We start from the raw sequence: 20,560 nt of genomic DNA, 5'->3' as shown, positions 1-20,560 counted from the left end.
TAAATATGTTTTGAAAGGAGCATTTTTTTGCTCTTGATGCCATTTGAAAATTGTTGTTTTCTTTTTCACAGTTTCAATATCTATATAGGATTTTGGATATACAAAGTCAACAGGCGGAAAACCTTATTTTCCCTACTTATAGAAAGAGTTTAGCATTTTTCTCACATAAAGATCATCATTTTCAGCTCATCAGGGATAAAATTATATTGTAAACATTTCTTGCAGAAGTTTTAATAATCCAAATACATTTATTACAACAGTGAAAGAAAAGGACATTTACATTTATATACCTGTAAGATAAATTTTTATTCAGTGATATATCTTTCTTTAAACACCAAGAAAAGTATATAGTGTGTTTTTGTTTTTTTATGCAATTTAAAGCGTTTTTTTACTAGTCTTGGCTAAGAAGATATTTACCCTTAAAACATATTCTATATTTGTATTCAATTCATATAATTTATATATGTACATATATTTCTTTTTGTTTTTTTATTAGAATGAAGAGACATGGACATTGACTATGCATGAGAAGAGTAGAAGAAAAGGGTGAAATGGTGTGAGGAAAAACTACTGGGAAAATTTCTTAGATTTTGACTGATCACTAAACATCCTCTGAGGTATGATGACAGGAACGTGTCATTTTTGTGCTAAATTATTAATTTCCAAAATGTTTTATTAAACATAATAAATATTTTATGAGTAAAAATGAACAGAAAATACGTATACATGTAAATGTGCAAACAGTAGAGAATGAAGAGATCCTGCAATGTTTAGTGGATCCATTGCTATAATTTCTTAGAGTTAGATACAAGATCAAAGAAACACTCTTATAATCATCTGTACCTTCATCCAGACACATATTAGTTGAATAGTCTCATGATGCCCATTGAAATAACCACTCATGTTTCTTACTATTAAAGAAGGGGGGTCAGTTGGTAGTAGAAGCAGATTCTGTTCTTTGAATGACTGTATGAGTTTGGTAGGACTATCCTAACAGAGCCCCACAGATTGGGTGGTTTAACAACAGAAATTTATTTCCTCCGTTTTGGAGGCTAGAAGTCCAAAACCAAAGTGTTGAGACATTGGTTCCTTCTGAAGCCTCTCTCCTGGTGGTCTCCCTGTGTCTTCACATGGTCTTCTCTTTGGCACATCTGGGTCCTGGTTTCCTCATCTTAGGAAGACTCCTGTCGTATTGGGTTAGGGGCCACCCTAGCGACCTCATTTTACCTTCACTCTTTGAAGACCCTATCTCCACACAGTCACATTCGGAGGTGCTGTGTGTTAGAACTTCAACAAGTGAATGTGGGGGGACGCCCTGCTTAGTCTATAGCAGTGATGGCGAACCTTTTGAGCTCGGCGTGCCAGCATTTTGAAAAACCCTAACTTAACTCTGGTGCCGTGTCACATATAGAAATGTTTTGATATTTGCAACCATAGGAAAACAAAGATTTATATTTTTGATATTTATTTTATATATTTAAATGCCATTTAACAAAGAAAAATCAACCCAAAAAATGAGTTCACGCGTGTCATAGGTTCGCCATCACTGGTCTATAACAATGATCCTGGGCCTTTTCCAGGGAGTTGGCTTTTGCATTCCAGCCAGGATCACAGACCCTCATGAGCTCCATTGACCTCGACAATACTCCATCAATTTCAATGCTTTCTCACCCTGATTCAGGGTCAAATTGGATCACTCAGCATCATTCCTCTGTTGTTTCCAGCTGGCCTTATGAAGAGTATGTAGATTCCTTTCTCCCAGTGATGTTGACACTCTAAAAATGCAAATGCAGAGTTCCCAGTGAAGTTGTTCTCTGCCAGGGGAAAAAATACATCTACAGTAAGAGAAACTAAAAACTCCATGCTGATGGGAAACGGGATGAGAGGCAGAAAGAGTCCCGACAGCTTCCTAGTCCCTGAGGAAGCCCCACCCTTGCTTTCTTGTGTTTCACTTTTGGGAGCTAATGAATTGTGTTTGTTTGTGGATCAGTTAATACATAATAGGAAATATCTATTAATAAGTATTCAAACTACATAAACCTGTTGGTCTTAGCCTTTTTCTTTTCTAGTATATTGAAAGGATATATTGTACTTAATAAGAATCTCTCACATTGGAATGAAAAACAGGGAGGAGCCAATGATGACATCTGTGACCTGGACAACTTGGGAGACATGGTTTTCAACTGCTCCTGAATTTTTTATTGTACCTTCAAAGAGGGACTTGTGTTCACTTTGAAATATATTATTCGAAGTGGGTAGATTTGGGGCAGAAAATATTATGTACCCACCACAGTCACAATATACAAAATAACTTATCTGGAAACAAATAGATTAAAGAAATGAAATAACATTATCCAAAAATAAAACCATTCCACAAACTATGAAATTTTTCTCTCAAATATTGTATTCACTTAATATAGGGTGGGGGAAAAGTAGGTTTACAGTTTTTCATATGGAAAATAAGACAAGAATAAACTTTGTTTCATATACTCACAACTGTAAACCTACTTTTGCCCACCCTGGATTTGTGTAATTTTAACTTGGAGGTTGATCTTTTATATTGTGATCTATTTACCTAGTGGAGAGAGGACTAGGAAGATTGCATTTATTAAATATGCTTAAAATCTGGTCCTCCCATAAATATGACACAAATATTATCTCTGAAATGGAAATGCCACATATACATAATTCTCAATCACTTCTTTTCAAAGATGAAAAACCCAGTAAAATAATAATATGTACATACATTATGTCAAATCTAATTTATACATTATTCAGACGTCAATTCAAAAACTGTGGGGTATGTAAAGCTGACTCTGACCAAAGAAGCAGATCTAGAGTTGAATCATTTCTAAGAAAAATCATAACTGAAAAAAAATTGCGGGGGAGGAGGGATAAGGTAGATAGTTCGGTAGTAATCTGCATTTCCTTAAATAAAGTCATCTATTCACTTCTTTTGGCTTCCTTAGGACTCTCATTTCACTCATCAAAAATGAAGACAGAAATGCCTGTGGCCCCACAACAGAGGAAATTCCTTATTTGTGGATGAAAGTTAAAGAAGCAAACAAATTGTAAGTACTTTATTACTATATTTTTTCAATGTACTATTTTCTGTATGTTAACTTGAAAACAGTGAGTTTATATTTCAATAATAACTCAGAATAGAGTTAAAACATAAAATACCAACAATATAGAAAAAAATGTAAAAGCTAGTAAAAATTCCTAGCCCCATGATTTATATGATGCTAGCATTTCAGGATGGACTACAGATTGATGCTACAGGACCACACAAACTTGAGGTAAGTCCATTTACTTGTTAAGAACATAAAGCTTTGTAGAAGTGAATTGGTGCTTAGCTCTATATTGTTATATAACAAATCACCCCAAGACTTAATGGCTTTAACCAACCATTTTATTCTGCATATGATTTTGTGAATCAGGAATTTAGAGAGGTCTTATCTGAGAACTTCTCTGATCCACATGGTACCTGCTAGAGCTGCTGGGTTTGGTGTATCTGCTTCCAAATTGTCTTCTTCCTTTTTTCCAGAATCAGATAAAATAGGTGGAAAAGGAAAAAGTTTAAATAAACTTGACTTTATGAACATTGATGAAAAGTCCCAAAAATATTTGCACATGTAACTATACATATTTTAAATTATAAATTAATATATATTTATCTCAGGAATATAATAAGGATGATCTCAATAATCTTTACATATTTATAAATATAGTTCAAAATAAAAGAGTAAGGTGGAGAAAATTTATATGGTCATATTTAACCATCTTGATAGATGGTGACAGAGAATTTGGTAACATTTCTAAAGACAAAAATGTTTAGTAATTTAAGATTGAAAAGTTATTTCCTTACTTGGTAGAGGGTCTCTAGTGAAAGCCACATCAGACAATACAAAACAAAGTTTACATATATAAACTTTAGAATTAGTAACAAGGATGCCTAACATCACCACTGTGATTTATCACAACTGGAGGTTTTCACATGTTCCTCCAACTTCATCTGCTCTCTGCTGCAGTCCAGAGAACTACCAGGATTTTGAACATGCAAGCCTTGCTCTTTCACACCTCATGCATCTATTTGTAATTATCTTTTGTGCTTCTTCTGACTGGTGACTTCTAAATCCCATTTCACCCTCTTAGCACAAATATATCCCTTCTGTAAACTTTTTCTTGACTTTCTGAGTTAGTAAACGTATTCTCTCCGACCCTTGTCTGTATTGCTTTTGAAATAGAATTGTAATTATGTTTTAATGTCAGTTTTTTCCCATCAGAATATGTGCTCTTTGAGAGCAAGGAAAAAACATTAATCATTGTACAACTGGAACCTAACAGTGATTGGTGAACTTAAAACTATAAAAAACCCCACAGGGCTTACATTTTGCTTTTAAGAGAGCTTGATGTTTTCCTTGTCAAAATCTTGATATGTTTCTCTCTAAAATTGCATGGCATATTCTTCATATACATCAGTTATGATTCTGGTAATTGAGATATAACATAAGGTTATATATTGTCTAGTGTGTGGCAAATTGTTCTCATTCTTCTGGAAGTCAGCATTATTTTTGTTAGATCATCTTTTATTTCATATGCCAGCTAACACATATCAGCCTAGCAAATTGTTTGAATAAACCCAATTGGAAAGGCAATGAAAATTATCTCTAAGAGTACCACATGGAGAAAATACCATGTATAAAGAAAGATATTTGGCTCAATGGTTTGCAAAATTAGTTTGACAGAACATCTTAGATAAATTGATAGATAGATAGAACTGTATAATATATATAGAATAAGAAGTTTACATGATAAATTATATATTGTATATATAGTAAAACATATTTATACTCTATATTTCATAATGCTGTATATTTATCTATTCTATATACAGTATGTATGCTTTACACTACATATATCTTAATATATATGTACATAATGTGTGTATATATGTATATTACATACACTTACTCTCCTTGAAGCAAAATTAATTTGTTTCAGGTCCTAGTATAATTTCACATTAGGCTCTATTTTGGTTTCTTCAAACTGTGGTACTGAACCATGACAGTATCATTTAGGTAGGTGGGGATGTCTCAGGGTCAGTAATCCCAAATGTTGAAAATGAGGAAGTAAACAGAGAAAACCAAACCTGGCCCGGTAGGCTTCAGCAGTGAGACTGTACAAAAGGGTGAGCTCGTAAAAATAACTAATGAGGTCGACCTGGACCTAAGCTTCATTTCCTCCCAAGGGAGGAGGTTTGATCACAGTGCTGCCCCTGGGGCGGACCACTGCCTCCCATCTGACATCCTGGCAGCAGAGCAGCTGCCTTCGCTCTATAGCACCTCTGCAATGGCAGTCCACTCCAAGCAAGCTTACAGCGATTCACTGTCCTTTGAATGAACATGCTGCCAGGTTGAAATTCTCAGACAGCCTCATTGCCTTGGACTGTAATGCATGAATAATCTTGAGCCCTGGCCGATGTAGGTCAGTGGTTAGAGTGTCGTCCCGAGCATCAAAAGGTCTTGGGTTCAAAATCCAGTCAAGGACACATATCTGGGTTGCAGTTTCATTCCACAACCACAGTCAGAGTAGTGTGGGAGGCAACCAATCGATGTGTCTCTCTCGCGTCCATGTGTCTCTCTCTCTCTCTCTCCCTTTCACTCTATCTAAAAGCAATGGAAAAAGATTCTTGGGTGAGGATTAACAACAACAACAGTTATCATCTCAAGGCATCACAGCCAAAGACAACCTTCAGAAGCTTACAACTTCCCTCAAATTTTCACCAAAGCATACATTCAGTTAAATGGATTTTCTCATGACATATGCAAAACCCTCCTATTGAGAACTTTTTTCCCTCTATATTCTTATTTTGTAAATAAAACTATCTTTTCTGCGCCATTCATGTGAAATGTGTGAATAGGGTACATTACTTTTAGAAAAATAGTTGAAGTAGAAAAATACATGACTATGTTAGGCTGCTGTATCCCTAACTTTGCCCTATTCATCCTTGAAAATCTGACAGATTTCACCTTTTATTTTCTTACTGTGAACACTGTAGACAGAAAAGAAAGAGGAGCCTATTAGAAACCATGGAAGCAAAGGCATTTTAGCAGTTTATGTCCTCTTACAAAGCAGGAGCATAAAGTTTGATATCAAGAAGTACAGAATAGCTCTCCCTTGTAACATGAGCCTGTTTGAATCTTAAATGCAATAAACGTGAAAAGATGGTGAACAAGATTCCAAGAGTGCAGGGACCTAGTTTTCCAGAATATAAACCATTACAACTATACTGCATTTTATATTCCACATGCACACCTGTATCCTACTGCAATATGCCAGGTCATCTTTTCTGGTGAGTGTTCGTTGTTTGTTTGTTTATTTTAAAGGGAGTTTATAGACCCTTGGGTGCCTCAAGGTCAGACTTCAAGAGAACTCAAGTCTGCTTGGAGTGTAAAACTGGGGAATAAAAAATGCCTCTGTGCTGGAAAAGAGAAAAATCAATAGAATAGAATAAAAAATAAGAAATGGTTGATCCACAGTGGCTAAACTCAAAATTTCCTTTAGGGACTCACTAGGAACTTCTGACAGAACTCTCTCACTCTCAAAAAGACAGTTACAAATATTGAGGGAGTGACTTATCAAACTGAATACATGTTATATTTTTTCATTCATTTGCATAAAAAAGTCAAACCCACTTAACACTAAAGGAATGTGGTACTTTGTCTTATGGTGAGGATTCAAGAATTATACCGTGGATTATACCCAGGGGAATTCTGTTCACCCTGGTTTATAGTGAGCTGGAAAGAGCTTTGCCCTCACCCTGACCGCAAGAAAAAGACAGCTCATCTGCCACATCATTATTTCTGTTGAACCCTTTGGAGGGGTGGTGCAGAGCAAACAACTGATCTGCAATTGAAAGAAAGACAAGTAAGTAGCTTCAAAGAGAAGCAGGACTTGAGCACTGGCTAACCTGTGTAGGGCAAATAGGAAGAGCATGGCTGTAGAACATGGGGGAAAACTCAGCTAAAACTTTTGACAAATTACTAAAGACAATGTGATCTAACAGAAGAGTATAAACCCCTCGATGAAAATAATAAAAGGGGAGTGTACACCCAGTTATAGACTATAGTCCTTACTGGGGATTCAGGATAAAGATCGGAGGCAGACACAGAAGGATGCTTCCCAGGGTACACAGGCCTGGGAGAGGGGACCAGCCTGCGGGGGACATGCTAAGGCCCCATATAGACTCTTAAGGCACCTTGTCCTCCCCAAGGCACAGGTGAAGACCTTTAGCAGTAGGGGCAAGAAAAAAGTCTCTTTCCTTGAGATGTTTCCGATAGAGTTTACTTGTGTGTATGATGGGGGTTGGTGTGTCAGAGAGGTTTGCTCAGTGTTCCTTTTCCGGCCTTGGCTTCAGGCCGTCTGATGCACCTGCATATAGGAAGGCAATGCTCTCTACACTCGTTCCTCTCACCAGTGGTCTAGCTTTGTACTTAGTGCTTACAAGCCTGCTGGGAGGAGGTCATGAGGGTAGGGAGCATAGCCAGAATCTTAATTGCCTGGGTCTCAGGGGTAAGGCTTTTTCAGCCATCTGCCCTTTCCCTACCGGGGTTCCTCTAATGGCCAGGCCCCAGGATGAAGGAGGGGAGGGAGTTGGTTCACTAGGAGAAGAGTGTTCTAGACAGAAGGACCAGCCAATCCATTCAGGGACATAAGGTCAGAGCTTGTCTGTCATATTCAAGGTACCTCAAAGATGTAACTGTGCAGCTATGGATGTCACCAGAGGGTCTCTGACATTGACTCTGATTGAAAAGAGAAGTATTGGAGAATTTTAAACAGGGAAGTGACTTGATTGGCCTTTTATTTGAAAATAATTATTCTGGCTGCCAAGGAAAGGTCAGATCAGGATGATTTGTTAGGCGTTCCTATTATAATTCAGGAAAGGTTGGCCTCTGCTCAGAGCAGGATGGTGTCAGTGGATGTATTTTGAACATAAAGCCAGTGTGATAGTCTAATATCAGGTTGCAGTATGAATGTGAAGTTATGTATTCATAGGATTATCAGCTCTTCAAGCAAAAGCACAAATTAATAAGACAATTATTTTTAAATGAAAGGAAAAATAAAATGGCACCTCAAAAGGGCCAGAAGTTAGTTGGTTGTTGTTTTTTGTTTTTTTTTTTACTAGTAAATGCATGAAACTGGTAAAGAAAATAAGGCAAAGTGTTGTCTGTCTTATGAATGTATTCTCTTTATTCTAGTTCTGTGAAACATGTCATTGGAATTTTGATAGTGATTGTTTTGAATCTGTAGATTGCTTTGGGTAGTGTGGACATTTTTACTATATTAATTTATACATGGGCATAGAGTATATTTCCATTTATTTGTGTCTTCAGTTTCCTTAATCAGTATCTTAGAGTTTTCAGTGTATGTATTTCACTTCCATGGTTAAATCTATTTCTAGGTATCTTAAGCTTTTTTATGCAATTATAAATAGTATTGACTTAATTTCTCTTTCTCATAATGTTATTAATGTATAGAAATACAACAGATTTTTTATATTGAATTGTATCCTGCAACTATACTGAATTTATTACTCCAGTTTTTTGTGTATGTGAAGTCTTTTGAGTGTTCTACATAATATATCACCTGCAAATATTGACAATTATTTTTTAATATATTTCACTGATTTTTTACAGAGAGGAAGGGAGAGGGACAGAGAGCCAGAAACATCAATGAGAGAGAAACATCGATCAGCTGCCTCCTGCACACTCCCCACTGAGGATGTGCCCGCAACCAAGGTACATGCCCTTGACCGGAATCAAACCCGGGACCCCTGAGTCCGCAGGCTGACGCTCCATCCACTGAGCCAAACGGGTCAGGGCAATATTGACAGTTTTACTTCTTTCTTTTTAATTTGAATGCCTCTATGTTTTTCCTTGCCTAAGTGCTCAGGCTAGGAGTTCCAATACTACGTTTAAGAAGTAGAGAGAGTGGGCATCTATGTCTTATGCCGTATCTTAGCAAAAAAGCTTTAGCTTTTAACTGAATATGTTAGCTGTGAGCTTGTCATAGATGGCTTTATTACACTGAAGTATGTACCCTCTCTACCCACTTTGTTAAGAGTTTTTATCATAAGTAGAGCAGTTTTAGTGGCATGGTGAAGGCTTAATTCAGACCGGATTGCAGCATCAATGACACAGGAGAAATGGAGGAATTTGTTGAAAAGAGATATGGAGGACAGAGGTGGCCATATAGAAGGAGAAATTAATAATACAATTGAGGGATAAATGACTGAGAAAAACATTTTAAAAGATAAGAGAAATGAGATTCATGTTCAGAATGGAAGGAAAACATTGCTAGAGAAATAAATATAGGATGTCCCCCAAATGTATGCACACTTTAACAACTGATAGCTATAGATTCTTATACATTTTTAAACTGAATGCATTTTAATAAACACTGCCTTTATAATGTATGTACAGTTTGGGAGGACACCCTGTATATTCGTTTTCAGAACAACAAAGGAGTTCCTCTCTGATGATTGTATTACCTCAATAAATCATAAAGTAAATGTATATTTACTTTTAAAAATATCAATATTGCTAAGAATTCCCATTAATATCTTTTGGGATCTCATGAGGGTTGAAACCTAATCATCTTTTCTCATACAAACCACACACTAGGCAACTTTTGGGGACATTGCATATTGAGGAAGATTTTTCTTTTCTAATTTGTAGACTGTGTCGTAAGCAATTTTAAACAGTTCAAATACTTTACTTTGTACATAGTTTAATATATTTGCCTTGAAGAAGAAATAAAACTAAATGGCCTATCCTACTCCCTAGGTCTAAAACATTTATTGGAATCCTGTTTCTGTGAGAAGTGTTATTTAAGCTTTTTATTTTGCTTAAAATGTGCTTTGCTCAAATGTCACTGGTCACACACTTACATTTAGGGATAGAAGATGACTGCAGATACAATTTGATAAGGTCAAACTTTTCTGAGTCACGATATCACCTTCATTTCTCTTGACAGTTTTTGAAATATCACAATTCTCATTTCTTTCTGTGAGTGACTTTAAAAGCATAACTCAGTGAAACTATTCAGTGGATGAGCAACATATTGTTTTGTCAGTTGTTTATTGGTTATCATTAATTGCATTCATTTTTGTAAGTATTACTTTAGCTAATTAACTCTTCCCAAGAATTCAAAGGAGATGAAATAGGGTAGGTCTAATTTGAGGTAGATTGAATGCAGAAGCCAGGAGAGTCCTGGCAAATGGGTTACTGATTGGGAAATGCAGGCTTTTAGGAAATATGCCCAGGAATCTTGAGCTTCCAAAAGACAATCTGAGGCTGGCACAGAGTGTTTAAATGAATATAGGAAGCAAGAGGAGACTACATTTATGAGTTTATAAATAAGTAACTTACTTTAGAGGGAAAATTGTATTAAATATTCTATATCAGTATATGGCATATAGGGTATTACCTAAACTCTGCCTACTTCAACAGAATCTCCTGGTCCCATCTCTGCTTTTTACTTCGTCTAGACAAGTATGACTTTGCTCTGTTCTCTGATGCTCAAATGCTCTGTCCAGCATTTCCTTTCAGACATACTTCATCTGCATCATTTGCACATTTCTAAAGTCTCAAAGATAAACTGTCATTGACCCACATCGAAATATATTACCCCATGCTTCTCTCTGATGGCATTTTATTTTCTCACTTTTCTTTCTAAGTATTTTAATAATTTTTAATTAGATATCTGTTTGTTCCAGGATATCTAAGATCTCCCTTAACTAAAGCCTAAGTTGTTTTTGTTGTTTGCCATTGTATACTAAGTCCTTAGCTGATTAAATCAACGCTTAAATCAGAATGAGTAAATGAATAGATATATTTAGCATGACATCTTAGATTTTAAAAATGAATAAGAAATAGAGGCACATAACCCCAATATTTCTACCCTACCCTGATGTAAAGTTGAAGAAATTCTGAGTTAAAAGTGATAATGTGTAAAAAGTGGCCTGATCCAGCTAAGGCCAGATTTGTTTCTCTTACTTATCTCTAGTTATAAAATGAACTAATCAAATCTAACTTCACTTTTTCAGTGATTATTTGCATTCATATTCTTCTAGGGCAGTGTTTCTCAACCTTCCTATTGCCGCGACCTTTTAATATAGTTCCTCATGTTGTGGTGACCCCCAACCATAAAATTATTTTTGTTGCTACTTCATAACTGTAACTTTGCTACTGTTATGAATCGTAATGTAAATATCTGATATGCAGGATGTATTTTCATTGTTACAAATTGAACATAATTAAAGCATAGTGATTAATCACAAAAACAATATGTAATTATGTGTGTGTTTTCCGATGGTCTTAGGCGACCCCTGTGAAAGGGTCGTTCAACCCCCAAAGGGGGCACGACCCACAGGTTGAGAACCACTGTTCTTGGGTAATTGTTTGACTTATATTTTTAAGTTCATCAACACAAATAGTGGCATTTAATGTTAGATATGCAAAAATATATGCCCAGAAATATACAGTTATAACTTCTGAACAAATACTTGGGTATTCTGACTCCCTATCAATAGCCCAATAGCCTAAGTCAATGTGAAGAAAAGTACACTCTACAGGTGACTTGATTTTGACTTTCTCCAAAGGACCAATTCCTTTGAATATGCTTCGTGGTTAAAAAAACAGAAACCAGGCCAGAATAAGAGATTGGCAATGCAAAATATCTCTGAGTTAAAGAAGGGAACTTTCAAAAATTATCAAATGATTTCTCCGAAAAGCATTTTCTCTCTGAAATCCTGCGGCAGCTATTATGTATTTGATTTATAGAATGAAAACTATCTGCTGTCAGGCTTCATAATTATTTGTATCATAGGCCATTAAACATAGTGAGAGCAGAATATTTAAACGTATACTTTTGCTGTTTCTTAAGTAAATGTTATTTATCTTTGTCAGGTCATGGGCATAAACAAAAAATGTGGGCATAAGGGAAAGTTTACTGTGGAATGCTTGCAATTAATGCACACGTTGTCCCCCATCAACTGCACCCCCAGCTCTCTGTTATGCATAGAGTGGTGTGCTGTGTAAGCATCAGTAGACACTATGGAAAGTGGTCCAGTAGAGGGAAATGGTCTCATTATTGTATATATTCATAGGAGAATTAGAAGGGTGCCATGTAACAATGAGTGTTTTCTTGTCTGGGGAACTACCCCAATTTAATTAAAAAGGGGAGCTACCAGATCTAGGGAAGAAGGATGTCCATAAAACACTTCTTCCAGCTACAGACTAATGTTCGTTTGTTGTGTGTGCTAACTCATGACAAAGGAAAAAAAAAATTGATAGTGCCATCTAGTATAGGAAAGTGTTTTTTCTCCTCAATCTTCATACAGAACATATTTAAAAACACACACACAAAACAAAACAGTAAATTACGTAGAGACTCTTGAATGACAAGAGAATGAGGTAAGATCACTAAAATCTGTGATTATTTAAGCAAATGATTAAAAATATTAGAAGTAAGCCAAGAATTCACTAGTAGTAACAATACAACCAGTTTTTATATGTGTACAACCTTAAGGAAGTATGTAAGAGAGGTTGTAGCAGATGATTCTGTCATGCATTGGTAAATAAATACAGGGTTAGGGAAAGAAGAAAGTGAAAGGCTTGCTAAGTGCCTCAGTTGATAGAGAAGCAGACTACATATTGAGCCAATGAGTGACTTAAACATATATGATTAGCCACAGTGCTATGTGCTTGTAGAAGATCATGTTATGCTCAGCTCCTAAAGTATGGTTTGGATAGGGGTGACATAAAGGTTTTAGACGGGAAAGTGACAGGGAGAATTTCTCCAGAGTATATCAGAGCAAAGAGGAGAACAAGAAAGAGTCACCCACATGAAGAGTATCCTATATAATAAAAGCCTAATATGCTAAGTGTCTGGCATTCCAGTCGTCCGTTTACCCAATCAAAGCATAACATGCTAGTGATATGCTAAAGTCGCTCAACCGCTTGCTATGATGTGCACTGACCAGCAGGGGGCAGATAGTCAACCAATCACTATGACGTGCACTGACCACCAGGGGGCAGATGCTCCTACCCGTAGGTTAGCTTGCTGCTGGGGTCTGGCCAATCAGGACTGAGTAAGATGGGCCAGCATGCCCTGAAACCCTCTTGGGGTCCCTTCCTGGCTAGCCAATCTCCCGCATGCCTCCCTGGCCCTGATGGTGCACCGGTGGGGTCCCTCGGCCTGGCCTGCACCCACTTGCAATCCGGGATCCCTCAGGGGATGTCAGAGAGCTGATTTTGGCTCAATCCCACAAGCCAGGCCAAGGGACCCCACTGGTTCATGAATTCGTGCACCGGGCCTCTAGTAAATAAGAAAGTGATATATAAGGCAAATTTTAAAACACACTAAATGGAAAATGTGTGTATATGTGTGTTTGTGAGCATATGTTGTTGGGAAATACAATTAGAAAACAAAATCTCTAACCAAGAAAACTCCACAAAGAGAGTAGAGACAGAAAGCATTTGTATTTTTCAGTAAGCATTATACCTGGATGCAATGCATACCACAGGCATTCCACTAAAGGATTGCAAAGACAGAAAATAGTCTCACCTCCTCATAGTCCTCAAGTGAGAGGACTTCGCAGTACCATTTGTCACACCTACATCACCTGCCTTTACTTAGTAATTGGGTGACCATCTGTATTAGCTTCCTGGCTTTATTCAGAGGAGAAACAAACTTTTCATATCTTTATGATAGAAGGTAATGTTGGAAGTTGGAGCAAGAACATTTATGAATAATGCCAAGATGGTTCCTGTATCTCTAGGTTTATCAGTGTCCATAGTTATTTTCTCATAGTGAGTTGAATTCCAGGAAGTTGAATAATTTCTTCCAATTTTAAGGTTTCTTAGACATAATGGCAAAATATCCTTCACAAAGTTTGAATTTAACATTTAAATAAATTAATTAAAAAGAATAAAAAGAATTTGTACCCATATCTTGAATTTATATAGTGGTCTTAAATGCATAAGTTTCATTCTTATATATAACCTGCTTTTTTCACTGTTTAGATTAACCTCCTTTTAGAATTTGGCCAGTGGTATTCCATCTAATTGCTCTTCAACAGGCATTTTGGTAGAAATAGAAGTTGTCAAACATATCATTGAGGAGAGGCGCATTGCTGGTGAAAGCTGTTACTCATTTAAGTTTTGGTTGATGTTAGCAATTCTCTTTAAATGGGTTTTAAGATGTGACTCTCAGGGAATGAGGTGCTGTTAGAGAACCTGTTTTTCAAGTGGCCTTAGTCATTGGTGTGATGGCAATATAATGCTACTATAGTGTAGTGAATGGTTTTCTTCTTTTTTCTTCTAAATTGTAGACTACTTTCCATCCTAAAATTTCATTTGCATTGGTATGGAAGGCACAGGAAGTTGCCTTGGTCCTTGCCACTTACAAGTCTTACAATGTTTTCTCTCAGTTTCCTCTTTCTTATGTAACACATGATCACATACTATGAAAATTAGCTAATATACTTTGGGATTACAGAAAAGGGGTGAGATAAGAAAGGACACAAATAGGAGAGAGACAGAGACTAAGAGAGGGATACAAAGAGAGACTGACAGAGAAGAAAATAAGGGATATTGAGGCATAGGAAAAACTCTTTATTTCCTCACTAGAGGCCCAATACACGAAAATTCATGCACTTGGGGGGGGGGGGTCCCTCAGCCTGGCCTGTACCCTCTCACAGTCCAAGACCCCTCAGGGGATGTCCTACTGGGGAGAGGGCCTAAGCTGCAGTCTGGCCTCCCTCTGTGGGAGGTGACTAGGCGATCAGGGGAAGGTGCCGGCTGGTGCAGCCCTGCCCCCCATCGCCCTTCTGCCGCCACTGATTGCTGCCGCCCCCCCGCCCCCATTGTCATCCCCTCCCTCTGCCTGCTGGCATGCGCTTTGGTTGGCCTGGTGTCACCTTGCCAGTCCTGCCCCCTGCTGACTGGTCGTTCTGCCATTCAGTGAATTTGCATATTATACTTTCATTATATAGGATGGTTGCTGTCAAAATACCTGGGGGCCTCCACTGGTTAGTGATACCTCATTGGGGAGGCACAGAAAGAGGAGGATGCACAGCAGAACAAAAGGGGTAGGCTGTGTTTATTCTCAGGAAATGTAAGGAAAACCACAGATATAATCCCATACATTCCTATAACCTACTCATGTTCCTTTTTATATTTAGAATTATATAATTAAATTACATAGTTATTAAAATATACTATGGCACAGACGGAAATTACAAAGTTAGGAAACAATTTTAAGTGGCAAAGTGAATCCTGGGTTACTCACCAGTAGTTCAGTTTCTAACAACTGCTTGCTCCATGTGTTGCCCTTTCCTCAGGCTGCCTCGTGAAGATCTCAGTGTTTGTGACAATATACAAGGGGTCAGTGTGTGTTGTTCTACATGCATAGATGTTAAAATTTTCATTCATACATCCTTACTACTACCTAGAGATAAGTTCCTATCATTTTAGACAATAGATGTTTAAAATGATGTTTGGAAAACTGCTTAATTTATATGTATATATGTTTTTCATATACTTACCATACACATTGCCTCAAATATTTGTCACTTAATCCTAGATTGAATTATTTTCTTTTCATTTTTTTTTTTAAGTTTACTGAATCTATAGCTCCTAGTTTTAAGGTTTCTTCTTCTTTTTTTCTCCCTCGTCTTTTCACCTAGACTTATGTCAATTTGGTTCATTCCTACTTGAGTAATAAAAGAGCTTTACTGGAAAGTGACGTTTGTTTTTTTAGGATATCAGTTTTTGAATTGATTTCCTATGACCACCGGAAAGTTATTTTTTAAAATCGGCAGTGGCCTCTGGGACCTTAAATGATTTAAGTATTTTGGGAAAATTAGCTAGACAATGTAGACAAATAAGCAATTTGTCTTCTTATTGAATGAAATATTGTGAATGAGTTAATCAGTTGGTTGATTGGCGAATTTGATTTAGTAAGACCAATCAAGCAAGACTTTATAATCAGGGAATAGTGGAAAAATTAAAATTCAGGTACAAGAACCTGTACCTAAAAGCTAACTTGAGCTGGTTAACAAAATCAAAATCACGAATATATGACTCACATAATGGGGAAATCCAGAGGTTAACCTGGCTTAGTGTGACAAGTTGCCCGGCCAGTGTTGCTCATTGGTTGAGCATTAGCCCATGAACCACGAGGTCACAGTTCGTTTGCTGGTCAGGACACATGCTTGGTTGTATGCTTGATCCCCAGTAGGGGGCGTGTGGGAGGCAGCAAATTGATGTTTCTCATCGATATTTCTATCTCTCTATCCTTCCCCTCTCTGATATCAATAAAAAATATATTTTAAAAAAAAGTGTGACAAGTCACCAAATATGTGGTCATAGTCTTATTACCAAAAAGTCCACTCTCCTTCCTCTGTTTAGAGAGAGCTTCTTATATATGGCTAGAAAAAATGGTTACCAACCAGCTTAAATATACATGGTCCTTATAGCTCATGGACTGAGGGTGGGCTTTTAAATTTTTTTCTGGATCTCATTACCCTCCTCAACTCTACCTTTAGTATGGGTTAGGAGCTGGGCTAGACACCATGACAGACATGCTATCTGGAGGAGATGGACTAGGAAGGGTTGATTTACAGAGTTAAAAAGTCTTTATTTCATTAGATTATGGGAAAAGCATTGTTGGAAAAGCCAAACAGTAGAAGCCTATGTTAGCAACTCTGACCTTTGGTGCTATGTATAAAAGCCTGAATGTGTGTGATATCTTCGTTGAATAGCACATTTTCTTAAAACCAAAAAGAAGTTACAGGAATATTTTTTTGCTTAAAATTGGAATGACTAAAAAGTTGCCATTGTGCTAATGAAGCTGAAAGGAAAGCAATTAAAAATCCAAATGTCTGAAAAATGATATCCATTAAACCTGCATTATACTGCTATTAACTAAGGGACTCATGTCATAAAGTAGATGTTTGAGATGATCACTTTGGAAAAGATAAAATTGCCTTATTTACATCTATTTTTGTCAGATTTATCATAACTATGTTCCTTTAATTTTATAAGACATATTAGTCACAAGTTGTACTTAATTTTATTGTAGAGTACAAAACAGTTTGTATGAAGAAATGTAAATGTAAACACTCACAAATCAGTAGCTTTACATGGATAGCAATATGTACAGTTATATCTAGTTTTTGTGCATTCCTTTCATGCTTAATTTAATATGGTCATTGCTTCAACTTTCCTTAGCTTAGTTGAGCATGAACTAAAGGAGAACATGGGTATTTTAAAAGACTATATTAAATGTCAATAGATATATCCCCAAACAAATAAGATTACTCAACTTTTATTACCAAATATCAGCACTGAATGAAAACATCATGTTCTCTTCAATGAGAATACTACCTATGATGATACATGGTGCCAGATTTCAAACTCCAGAGGTAGGGGCATGAAAAGTATAGGTAATTCTTCAGCATATTAAAGATATAAAGCATTTGGTTATAAAACCAGTTGTAAGGACAGCATGATATATACCACTAGGATATATTTCTGTTGCATTTACTTAAAGAAAGAGCATGTTCATAGGTCAACTATCCAATTTAGATTTCCACTTTCTGGATCATCTTACCTTGGTAATCCCACACTACTGGCCCTTAGAATTACAGTACAATTGCTACTGTCTGCTTAGAGGCAGTCAATTGTAGAAATTAAGAGCATTAATTTTGGAGCTGCACAGTTTGGAGTATTTTATTTGTGTTTGATATTGAGTTAATACTTTGTTTCTGGTACTTTCTTCATGTGCATATGAATATAATGCTAATACAATTACAAGCTCATAGAGATATCACACTCAGTAATTAGTATCTTCATATTAATAACAATAGCAGTATTTCCTTCTGCAGATCAGGAGTGCCCCAGCAGAGATAATAATCTTAGGATCTTCAGCCCTATCACTTAATATTTTCATAATTAAGATGCTTCATAATTAAGATGTTAAGCAAAACTAGTATCTAACATGCCAAGGAACTGTTTAAAAGTATGCCCTATCCTGCCCTGTCTGGGGTTGTTCAGTTGATTGGAGTATTCTCCCTTGCACTGAAAGGATGTGGATTAGATTCCAGGTCAGGGCATATACTCAGGTTGCGGACCCCAGTTGGGGTATATATAGATTGATATTTCTCTCTCACATCAATGTTTCTCTCTCCCTCTCTCCCTTTCTCTCTCTCTAAAATCAATAAAAACATATCCTTAGGTGAGGATTAAAAAAGAAAAAGTATGCCCTATCCCAATTTCTTTTGATATAGTAGCAACCATGTGTAAGACATTAAATAAATATTTCTTCCTTCTGTTTCCTCAATTTTATGTCATGATTTATTTTATAGAACTCAATTTTTGCATTATTCATTATGTGCTGTTCTTCAAAGGAATCTAGTGTGATTTCTTTCAATAACTTCAACCCTATACCTAACACCATATCTGTGGAGTATCAACAATAAATAGAATTATAATGGAGCTATATTAGTGCATTACTATATGAGTGCATTACCACAGGTTTTGCCTGATCAGTTTTCTCTTCTACCCCCTCTATGGATAGGCAAATTTAACCATAAGTTAACTCTTTTATTACCTAATTAGCCTTACTGAGGCCTAATCTCTGTAACCACATCAGATTCTATGGGGTAGATCTTCTGGCTTGTTCTAGAATAAAGACATTTGCCTGGCTCAAATTATCCCCACACCTCTTCTAAATTCATACCATGCAACAGGGATAGAAAATACAGTTGACCTACCTCTACTGAATGACTAGATAAAGAATGTATAGGGAGCACTATCTCAATTCGTTGAGGTTCTGCTTCCCGGCATATGTCGACAGTTTGGCTCAAATAAACTCACAAAAATTCAAAAAAAAAAAAAAAGAATGTATATACCTCAATGTAGGTATATTACCTAAGAAGAAAAACAAGTACCTGAGACCAGCAGAATGAGAACCAACACCCATCGAGGTGCTGTGTGTCTAATAGTAGATGCACAGAATAACAGGGAGCAGAAAAGCCTTAGCAGCAGAAGAATCTAAATAACTTCAGCAAAGGTTTACTCCCAGAAGAAAGAGGCACCATTGGAATGGGAGCCACTGTGTCTCTGAGAAAAACAGTTCAGTCGTCACAGTGAGCTAATTGAAAGGAAAATGTGTGGAGCAGCACATATTTCTCTTGGGGGAAGAAACTGATAGTAAAAGAATGGAAGAAAGCAACCACGGCTCAGGAACCCTTTAAAACAGAGAAATCGAACAACAACCAGCAAAAGATCCAAGATTCCGCATATTATTGACACTTTCAGTTACTAAAGAAATAGAAAAAGTTCTTTAAGGAGCCCTGGCTGGTTTGGCTCAGTGGATAGAGCATTGGCCTATAGACTGAAGGGTCCCAGGCTCAAATCCGGCTAAGGGCACATGCCTAGGTTGCAGGCTCGATCCCCAGTAGGGGACGTGCAGGAGGCAGCCGATCAATGATTCTCTCTCATCATTGATGTTTCTATCTCTCTAACCCTCTCCTTTCCTCTCTGAAATCAATAAAAGTATATTAAAAAAAAATGTTCTTTAAGGAAACATGGAAAGACATAAAACTAACCCCCAAACCCCGTCTTTCTAAAAGGCATTTCAGAAAAACATATTCAAATATCAAAGAGGAAAATGAAATTATAACACAATCATATATACATATATATATACACACACATATATATGTGTGTGTATGTGTGTGTGTGTGTGTGTGTGTGTGTGTGTATATATATATATATATATATATATATATATATATATATATATATATATAGAGAGAGAGAGAGAGAGAGAGAGAGAGAGAGAGAGAGAAAGATTTAAGGGAGGACATTTTCACAGAAGTCAAATAGCTTTTTTACTAAGCTTTTACCTAGGGTTTATTGCTGAATTTTAAACAGTACAAAGCAATGGACAACCAAGAAATAGGCTTCTAAGGAACTAAAAAGGTAATTAGAATTATGCTTCCAGGAATTTTGGAATAACAAGTCCAGAATTACCATTTTACCATAAATAACTTGAAAACTTCACAAAATATATAAAATAACTCTTTTCAGTTACTGGCAGGAGACTGCATAGGACAGTCATCCTTGAGAAAAAGGGAAATGGGGTCAGTCCTATAATTGGTCGGGATTTTTTCCTTTGGGGAATTTCTGGACCACAAAACAGGAGAGGGAACACAAACAGAACCCAATAGATTTGAGTCTGTAGCCTAAGGGGACTGGAATGTGTGGATCAGGTTGAAAAAGAAGAGAAGTGTGCAGAGAAAGTTCCAAAAATCTGCATGGAAACTCTCTTAGGTTCTGTCTGAATAACAATATCTATACTTCTATGGAGAACCCCAAGAGCTCCAGTAAAGAATAACGCAGAGAAAGAAACATTTCTGAAGAACTCTAAGCCAATTAATTAGCAGAGTTCTCAGAAATACGGCAGCTGAATGCCCACTAGTCAG

General features: G+C 36.7%; 1 long non-coding RNA gene across 1 annotated transcript in view; it reads left to right on the top strand.

Annotated features, from left to right (window-relative positions):
- The window catches only part of LOC132232392 (uncharacterized), a 202,095-nt gene that overhangs the window by 132,982 nt on the left and 48,553 nt on the right, over positions 1–20,560 (top strand). Inside the window, exons 2-3 of the long non-coding RNA XR_009452419.1 lie at positions 497–617; positions 2,970–3,071. This is a non-coding gene — a long non-coding RNA (uncharacterized LOC132232392). The remainder of the gene's footprint in view (positions 1–496; positions 618–2,969; positions 3,072–20,560) is intronic.

This window comes from Myotis daubentonii, chromosome 4 (genome assembly GCF_963259705.1).
Source record: "Myotis daubentonii chromosome 4, mMyoDau2.1, whole genome shotgun sequence".
Lineage (NCBI taxonomy): Eukaryota > Metazoa > Chordata > Mammalia > Chiroptera > Vespertilionidae > Myotis > Myotis daubentonii.
This window is presented reverse-complemented; position numbering and strand designations above follow the sequence as displayed.